This window comes from Podarcis gaigeae, assembly GCF_964106915.1.
Source record: "Podarcis gaigeae genome assembly, chromosome: 13".
Taxonomy (NCBI): Eukaryota; Metazoa; Chordata; class Lepidosauria; order Squamata; family Lacertidae; genus Podarcis; species Podarcis gaigeae.
This window is the reverse complement of record NC_139689.1, coordinates 22380671-22389698: the sequence shown is the minus strand read 5'-3', so window position 1 is coordinate 22389698 and position 9028 is coordinate 22380671.

Genomic DNA, 9028 nt, shown 5'->3' with positions numbered 1-9028 from the left:
ATGAAACATGAGCTGGTCTGGGATCATTGCCTGGGGATCTTGGAGGACAGTTCCACTGCCATCGTAAATCTCGTTCCAAGAGTCTATGGACCAAGACAGTTGGTAAGGTACGGGACATAGAGATCCTTTCCCCACTTTTGGAATCTAACAGGGATAAGGAGGAGGGATAATAAACACCATTTCAGGTTATTTTCCATTTTAGAGCATGTGGACAGTGAAGATAAGGCCTCCATGCTGTGCCCAAGACGTACTTACATGCAGTGCTCAGAAGGAAAGCCGGGGGGAATTTTGCATAAAGGTGTTCAGGGTTGTGGGGCAAATAAGTAATGTATGAAGGATTCAGTCTTAACCCCCAACAGGAACTTGCTGAAAGGGCGGGGAGAGAAAGTAAGAGATAGAAAACAGGAAAGGCAAGAGATACAGCGTATAGATCAGCCTTCGCCAACCTAGTGCCCGCCATCTAGGCAAATGAAAGCAAACAGACTTCTAATGTCCCCTGAATACCAGTCACTATACTAAAAAACAAAATCTCATTAAGTTTTCTGTTAAACCAAATGGGCTGCATCCAACTAAGCTCTAATCAGAGTAGACCCACTGAAATTAATGAACCTAAATTAGTCATGCTAATTAAATTCAATGTGTCTGCCATGTGTAGGACTAACATTGGATACGACAACCCCAGCTATTGTGGGAGGAAAGTTCCAACTATTTCTCTGTTGCTCTCTTGAAATCAAACGTATAGCCACATGTTATTGCATCAAACTGAACAAACCATATAATGGGGAAAGTCTGACAGTGCAGTCCTATGTGTGTCTACTTAGAAGAAAGTCTCATTAAGTTTAATGGGCCTTACTGCCAGATACATGGGAGCAGGATTGCATCCTAAAGATTATGAGCAGTCCAATTCTCTGCCTGTTCAACTCAGAGTAAGTCCCAACTACATTCAGTGGGGCTTACACCAAAATTACATACACACAGGATTGCCATCAAATAGAACAGAAAGCTAAACATAGACACAACCATTTTATGCTGCTTATTACTGAACTGACGCTACAATACTATGGAATTTTACTCAGGAGTAAGTCCCACTAAAATCAGCGAGGCTTACTTCCAAGTAAACCTGCATAGAACTGGGCTCCAAGTAAGTGGTTCTTAAGGCCTGTTTACGCATTAATAGTTTTATATGTTTAATCTTAGTTGATAATCTATTTACCATGCCAATTTATAGCAGTATTTCCTTAAATTTCCTTAACTTATAAGACAATTCTATGCAGATTTATTAAAAGGAAACCATTACACTGTATATAAATAGGTAAACTGTTCTATAGGTTGGGTTAAAAAAACACACCAACATTCCTGAGTTGCCAAGTTTGCTGCAGTTAAGTTGCCTAGTTCTTTTAGAACCAAAGCATTACAAGACTAAGCCATTTCCACAAAACCTGTAATTTATTCAGGATAAAATCTAGAATAAATTTTCCCACCCCAGCATATTCTCAAGATAGTTTTGCAGAACATGAGCCCTTCTCAGAGTGTCATACATGACTGGGCCCTGTGTTCAATATGGTGCATTACAACCAGACTTCCCCACCTTGTAGCCTACCTGAATCTGCAAATCCTGTATGGGAAAGGAGATCCCAAGAATTTCGCTCAGTGTCAGGGGCCCTTTTCCCCCAACCTTCACCTCTTTGCTATACTAAGATCTACCAGGGTGAAAAGTAGGGTCCTCCTCATTGCACCCCAATTCTGCAGAATTCTCTCGATTAAGAGACCTGCCAAAACTTCACATTATAACATTTTTTTAAAGGACAGTACTTAAAACATTTTTTAAAAAATAATAATAATGCTTTGATTAGAAATACAATGGTTGTTTTAACGGGCTTGGGATTGCAGCTTTGTCCCTTCAGAGTTGGGAAGGAGGCAAAATACTTTTTAAAAATACACTTTCATTTTCCTTATGGTAGCCTATATGGGCAGGGATCTAAGGAGTTACTTTGCCTCGTGCAATGCATCTGTACTGACCTAGTTTTACATTTTAACACTTGCCGCTCACACGCGAGCACACATACAAGATCCACCAGCATTACATTTGTCTCGCCCATTAAACTGGCCCGCAGCCCGCTAATCACTTGCATGTTTCTAGCAAGGAGGCAATTATTAGATGTATTCAAATTATTCAACCATGCAACTAGCTGGCACCAACTAGTTTCATGGGCTATTGGATCCTAGCCTTGAAAACCTTTAAATGTTTATAATTCTGAAACTCAGTGATGTGTGCACTACAAAAAAACAGAACTATAGCTAACCCGCATGTAAAATTGAAATTAAATAATCATAATATTTGGTGGACCGGCTTGAAGAAGAAGAAGAGGAAGAAGAATTTGATATATAGTTATAGAAAGCCTCTACCCAGACAATTTTCTCAGTCTTCAAGGCCAATTGCTCATGTCTCTTAAATTTCATCAGAAATAGCAGAGACTTACTCCAGACTTGATCAGCCACACACTCCAGTCTCCACAACATTTCTTTCTTTAACTCTCTCAGGAAAACATAAGATTTTTGGTTAAGGGGTTAAATACTAAAAAAAGCAATTCCAAAAAATCCCCCCTCAGCTAGTTTCATTAAAATGCTCTACTTAGTTCCCTATTCAGTTTGTCACCACTAGTGAAAAATGGTTGAGCTTTTCTCATAAAGCCACAGGAACAGGCAGTAAGTAACCACTAATACAATGTCCCCCAGTAAACTACCCTCTAGATTTAAACATGTGAGACATAAATTCTTAGTAGTTATAGCACAGCAGAACATAGAACCTGGAGTAGTGAGGGAAACTATCTGGAAATCTTTTAGTTGAGTTATGGAGTTTCAAGTAGGATATCTGGGTTATGCCCTCCACTCATGTTGGGTGAACCAGAACACGTATATTTTTATTAGCAATTCTCGGAGCCAGCGAAATCAGAGGTGGCTGGGAGTCAGATCCTCTGTTCCAAACTTCCCCAGACTTATTTGCCATTATGATTATGAATAGGTCAGTCACTCTCAATGTGCCCAGCACTTTAAAGAGCAGCAACTAAAACACCAGTCCCTGCCCCAAGGAGGTTACAATCTGACAAAGGGAAGGGTTGAGAGCGAACAAATGAAAAATATGTATCCAGCTTATTTGTACGCACTTAGCTCTAAGATATGGGGATTAAGGGACCGTGCCAAATGCTTCACAAATAATGTGGGTTTTGAGGAGTGATTTGATAGGAGGAGGGGACTTCTCATAGTTGTGCTGGGAAGAGAGTTCCAAGCACAAGAGACAGCAAAGGGGAAGGGTAGAAATTGGATTATGGTAGCAAGAGTCCTCTGGGTGGTGGGATAAAAGGGGATGAACACCAAGGCATTTGCTCTGCCAATGCTGTGTTCGCCTTTTACTTTGGGCTCAGAACATCCCCGTAGGAGAAAGAGGGCAGGCTGAGGGCATCAGCATGCCATCAATTGCCACATGAAGTGGGTTCTCATTTGCCCTTTCTTCAAAGGCAGCCAGCTCCAATGACCATCTGAAAATCCGAACCACGTGCACTCGTTTTTGCTTCTTTCAGTTTTTATCTGTGCATATGCCTTAAATGAACTTTTACCTTTCTGCAGAGAAAGAGAGGCAGGCCCCTTTTCCAAAGACAATGAAAGGAGCCAGGCATGGAAGGAAGAGAAGGATAAAGGCAAGTAAGTATTTGCAGGTGTAAAGGAGCTTTAAAATATTTACTGCAAGATTTTGCTGAACATGCAAGATTTGAGTCTCCTTCAGTTTTGTTCGCCACTTCCTAATGCAGAATAAAGTCTTATGTAGTCTGTGAGCCCTATGGGGAAGGAAGGACGTTTTTTAATTCTGTAAAAACTGCTGTCTCACCCAAAACCCACAAGGCAGGGTAAGTCAAACCTCCCCTCCTGCTAGTATCTCTCTGTTATTTCACAACCAGGGAGCTGCCAGCGGGCGGGCGCAGGGGAGATTAAAGGGGGTGGGCAGGGGTGGGGACCAGCTCACAAACAGCCAGCGACAGATGAAGAAGACGCCGAGAGCCAACCCATGACCAGCAGCTGCACTTTATGGACAGTGGACTCATCCATAAAGTAGAAAGCACTACTAAACGCTCGTGTCCAAGTGTAGTGTTTCCTACTTTATGGATGAGTGTACTGTGAGCAACGGAGGCAACAAGGAGAAGCAGAGACTGGCACAAGACCAGGGAAAGGGGGGAGGGGAGGGGAAGGCGAAAATGCCACGTGGCCGTAGACAGGAGGGCATCATGGTTGAACACACACACACAGAGCCAGACTGTCACAAATACAGATGCATCGCTTTCCCCAAAATATAGCACATTACACTCCCAACAAGAATGCTTGTAACATGTGACTCATAACTGAATCTAAGTAGGAGGTGGGGTGGAGAACAAGACCTGGGGAGAAAGGCCCATTTATTGGCACCAACTTAGAATGCTCAGAAGTTATTCTGCCAATACCCTCTTTCCAACTTTGCTACAATCTGTGCATGATACCTTCTACCCTGCTTGCCACACACCCCTACCTGAATATGCTTTTAGAAAGTGGAAGGGTTTGGGAATTTGCTGGGGGCAGAGTAGGGGGCGAGTAAAATATCACATGATGCTTGGTACATGTGTATGGAAGCTGGCCATACATGTGCAAACACCCCATGTCCAACATACTCTTAAAGACCTTCATTGTTTGGTTAACTGTCTGAAGGTCACTAGCTGTGATTATGTGCTTGAAGGGAGAGGGGACAGGTATTACAGGATGTACTGTATGACCACTTGCTTCACGAAAATAAACTTTCAACACAGTTGCATCTTTGTACTTATTCACAAGGGTGGGGGAAGCTGGTCTTGGGTGCGGGGGGGGGGGTGGAGAGAGAGAAGAAACAGGAGCAGAATTTCACAAGTGTATCTCATTTTTGAATTTTCACTTAAGAATCAGCACTACAAACTTTGCCAACCTATGCCGTAAAATTTTTGGCCTGGCTCCAGAGCAAGTCACTCCAATTCTGATGAAACGAGTGTGGAAAGTTACTCATGACCTAATGACATCCTACTGGTTTCATTGGGAATGAAGTTCAATCAACTTACTCTGGATTCAAACCGCTACATGCAACCAATCCACTAATCCACGTACAGCTGAAAGCATCCTACTACTAAAGCAAATTCACAGCATCACTGCATGATACAGGCAAACGGGCACAAAAAATGAATCAGGCAACACAGAACCAAACTCTGGGGGTATTCTGCTCATCACTCCAATCTCATGCACTGAGATTCTTACTTTCCATTTAAAACCAGTAGTCTAAGGCAGGGGTTTCCAAACTGGTCAACAAGCTTCATTCCACATTGTGACACTGGATTTGTGGTTTAGGATGGGAGACAACACATTCATCACATTAAATATTAGCAAAGGTTCTTAACTGTATTTTATTATTTCTCGTACTTCTTATTTTACAACCTGAATTTTATGGAATTCAGATCGTAATACAATATATAAGAAATTAAAGCAACCATAAAAATACCTTTATAAATAAGCATCTGGCACAGTGCATTACCGCTGCTTGGCAGGCAGAAAAATAATTAAGTAGTCTGCCACGATCCTAAACAACTATCAAGTGGTCCACGGGGAAAAACACTTGGGAACCACTGGTCAAAGGCAAAATAATGGAACAACAGAGTAAAAACAAGGTGGCAGTTGCAAGTAAAGCATAGACAGGGAATCTGTAGCACTTCAGATGTTTCTGGACTAAACTCCCATCCGCCCATCAGCCCAGAGCACTACCCATGCTAGCTAAGGTTGATGGGAGTTGGGAGTGTAATGATAACATCTGGTGGGTCACAGGTTTCCGAATTCTGTAACAAAAGGATCAGAAAACAGGAAGGGGTAGTATTTTACCAGAAGGGCTGAGAGGAATATTCTGTTCCACCATTTTGAATCCGTCTTAATATTGCACTCAGCACTCACACACACACTTTGGAGCAACTTAAAGTCTTGTATGCCCTGAAACCCAGGCCAGGCATTTCCTGCCATCTGCTCCTGAAGGGACCCTCAATTGGCCAGAGCTGGGTTGGGACAGCCACCCCACCCCCACCCATCCTTCTGGGGTTAATGAAGACCTGTCTGGCCCATGAGAAGGCAGAAGTGAAGACTAGGCCAGGAAACTTCTGCTGTCAAGCTTTGGAAGGGACCCTCATTTGGCTTCAGAAAACACTTGCAATTTCAGAGTTACAAACCATGACGGGTGTCTTGATTTGTTACCATGCCACTTATTATACACACACTTATTTGGTTTATAATATAGAATTCCATATGTGCATTCACTTCAGTCAGGAAACTGGCACAGGTTTATTTTCAGTCTCTTGCTATGCCCTTGAACTTCAACCATGTTCCAAGTCCTGCAATTCCAAGTTAAGAAGACTTCTCTGAACCCAGAAACAACTCCTTCACAGTGGCAAATATCCCCTTTATAGAGGCAGTGGCAGCAGCCCAGCCTTGGGTCCATTCCAGTCTGGCTTCAGACCTGATCACTGCCTTGGTTGCCCTGGTTGATTGCATCTGTCACAAGAGAGATGTGGAGAGCAGTGTGACCTTGCTCATTCTCCTCAATCACCCAGCAGCTTTTGCTACTGTTGACCACAGTATCCTTTTAGAGATGGGGGACACCATGCTTCAGGGGTTCCACTCCTAGTTCCAGGGCCACTTCCAGAAAGTGCTTACGAGAGGCCACTGTTCCAACACCATGCAAGTTGTATTGAGGTATCCTACAGCGTTCCATATAGTCCCCTCCATGCTACTTCACATCTGCATGAAAGCTTTGGGAGCTGTCGTCAGGTAATTTGGAGTGAAGTGCCATAAATATGCAGATGATACCCAGCACTCACTCTCTCTCCCTGTGCGTGTTCCATCTGAATCAGGAGCAGTGCTTGAGGTACTGGACCTGCGCTTGGAGGCAGTGATGGGCTGGATGTGGGCCGATAAACTAAAGCTGAATCCTGGAAAGACCAAGATGTTATGTGTCTCAAGTTCTCATGTTTGGGAGGTAGAGATGGCCTGGCCTAGATAGGGTTGGCTCCCTTGGAAGGAGCAGGTCCACAGATTGGCAGTGTTCCTGAATTCAACCCTATCACTGGAGGCTCAACTGAGTTGGGGGGGCCTAGGAATGCTTTTTTCCAGCTAAAGCTGGTTCACCAGTTATGACCCCTTTCGACTAAAACTTGGGAAACTGCACTCCATGCTGTTAACTGGCTGCCCTTGGAGACTACCCAAAAACTTCAAGTGGTACCAAATGCAGCAGCCAGATTACTGGCCGGGGGGGGTTCTATTTAGATCTCACATAACCCCATTTCAAAACAGCTACACTGGTTGCCAGTTCATTTCCAGGCCCAATTCAAGGTGTTCACAGTAGTGTTTTAAGTGCTAAATAACTGGCCCTTAAAACCTGAATGGCTTGCTCCTTCCCTACAGGCGCTGTCAGGGGTTAGGATCAGCAAAGTGGGGACATACTGTTTGTTCTACCGCCATCAGTAGCTCAGGGTGGTGATTGCCCTGGAGACGGCATTCTCTGTGGCAGCACCTGAATTGTGGAACTCCCTCCCCAGAGATGAGTCTGGTTACTTCATCATATAGCTTTTAGTGAATGCTGAAAGGACACCTCTTCACCCTGGCACTACAAACACACACACACACACACACACACACACACACACACTATATATATGCATGTGCGCCATCTTATTTCTGCAATTGTAAGTTATTTTAAACTATTCCTGCATTCATGCATTATAATAAAATAATAATAATATAATTTATTATTTATACCCCGCCCCTCTGGCTGCACTTCCCCAGCCACTCTGGGCGGCTTCCCAAAAAATATTAAAATACTGTAATACATCAAACATTAAAAGCTTCCCTAAACAGGGCTGCCTTCAGATGTCTTCTAAAAGTTTGGTAGTTATTTTTCTCTTTGACATCTGGTGGGTGTTCCACAGGGCAGGTGCACTACCGAGAAGGCCCTCTGCCTGGTTCCCTGTAACTTGGCTTCTCGCAGCGAGGGAACCGCCAGAAGGCCCTCAGCGCTGGACCTCAGTGTCCAGGCAGAATGATGGAGGTGGAGACGCTCCTTCAGGTATACTGGACCAAGGCCGTTTAGGGCTTTAAAGGTCAACACCAACACTCTGAATTGTGCTCGGAAACGTACTGGGAGCCAATGAAGATCTTTCAGGACCGGTGTTATATGGTCTCAGTGGCCATGCCCAGTCACCAATCTAGCTGCCACATTCTGAATTAATTGCAGTTTCCGAGTCACCTTCAAAGGTAGCCGCACGTAGAGTGCATTGCAGTAGTCCTAGTGGGAGATAACTAGAGCATGCACCACTCTGGTGAGACAGTCTGCGGGCAGGTAGGGTCTCAGCCTGCGTACCAGATGGAGCCGGTAGACAACTGCCCTGGACACAGAATCGACCTGCACCTCCATGGACAGCTGTGAGTCCAAAATGACTCCCAGGCTGCACACCTGGTCCTTCAGGGGCACAGTTACCCCATTCAGGACCAGGGAATCCTCCACACCTGCCCGCCTCCTGTCCCCCAAAAACAGTACTTCTGTCTTGTCAGGATTCAACCTCAATCTTTTAGCCACCATCCATCCTCCAACCGCCTCCAGATGGTTGGATTGCAGCGGACTTGACGAGATGACCTTTGGGGTCATTTCCAACCCTAGAATTATATGATTCTGCGTTTTTAACATTGTGCTTTAATTGAGGTAACCTGCCCTGGGACCTGAGTGTGGAAGGAGGAGGAGGAAGAAGTTGGCAAGACACACTGCTTTCTGTTTCATTCTAAAAAGCACAGCTCGTTTTAAACTTCACTGGCACGGTGGAGGAGAATGAAAGAGAAACTGAAGTGCACACAGCAGATGAGAAGGGGGGAGGCAACAGGAAGGAAACTTAACATTTTAGGTTTGGGTTGGCAGAAGGATCTTCCCTCCCACCCCCACAAGTCATGAGCT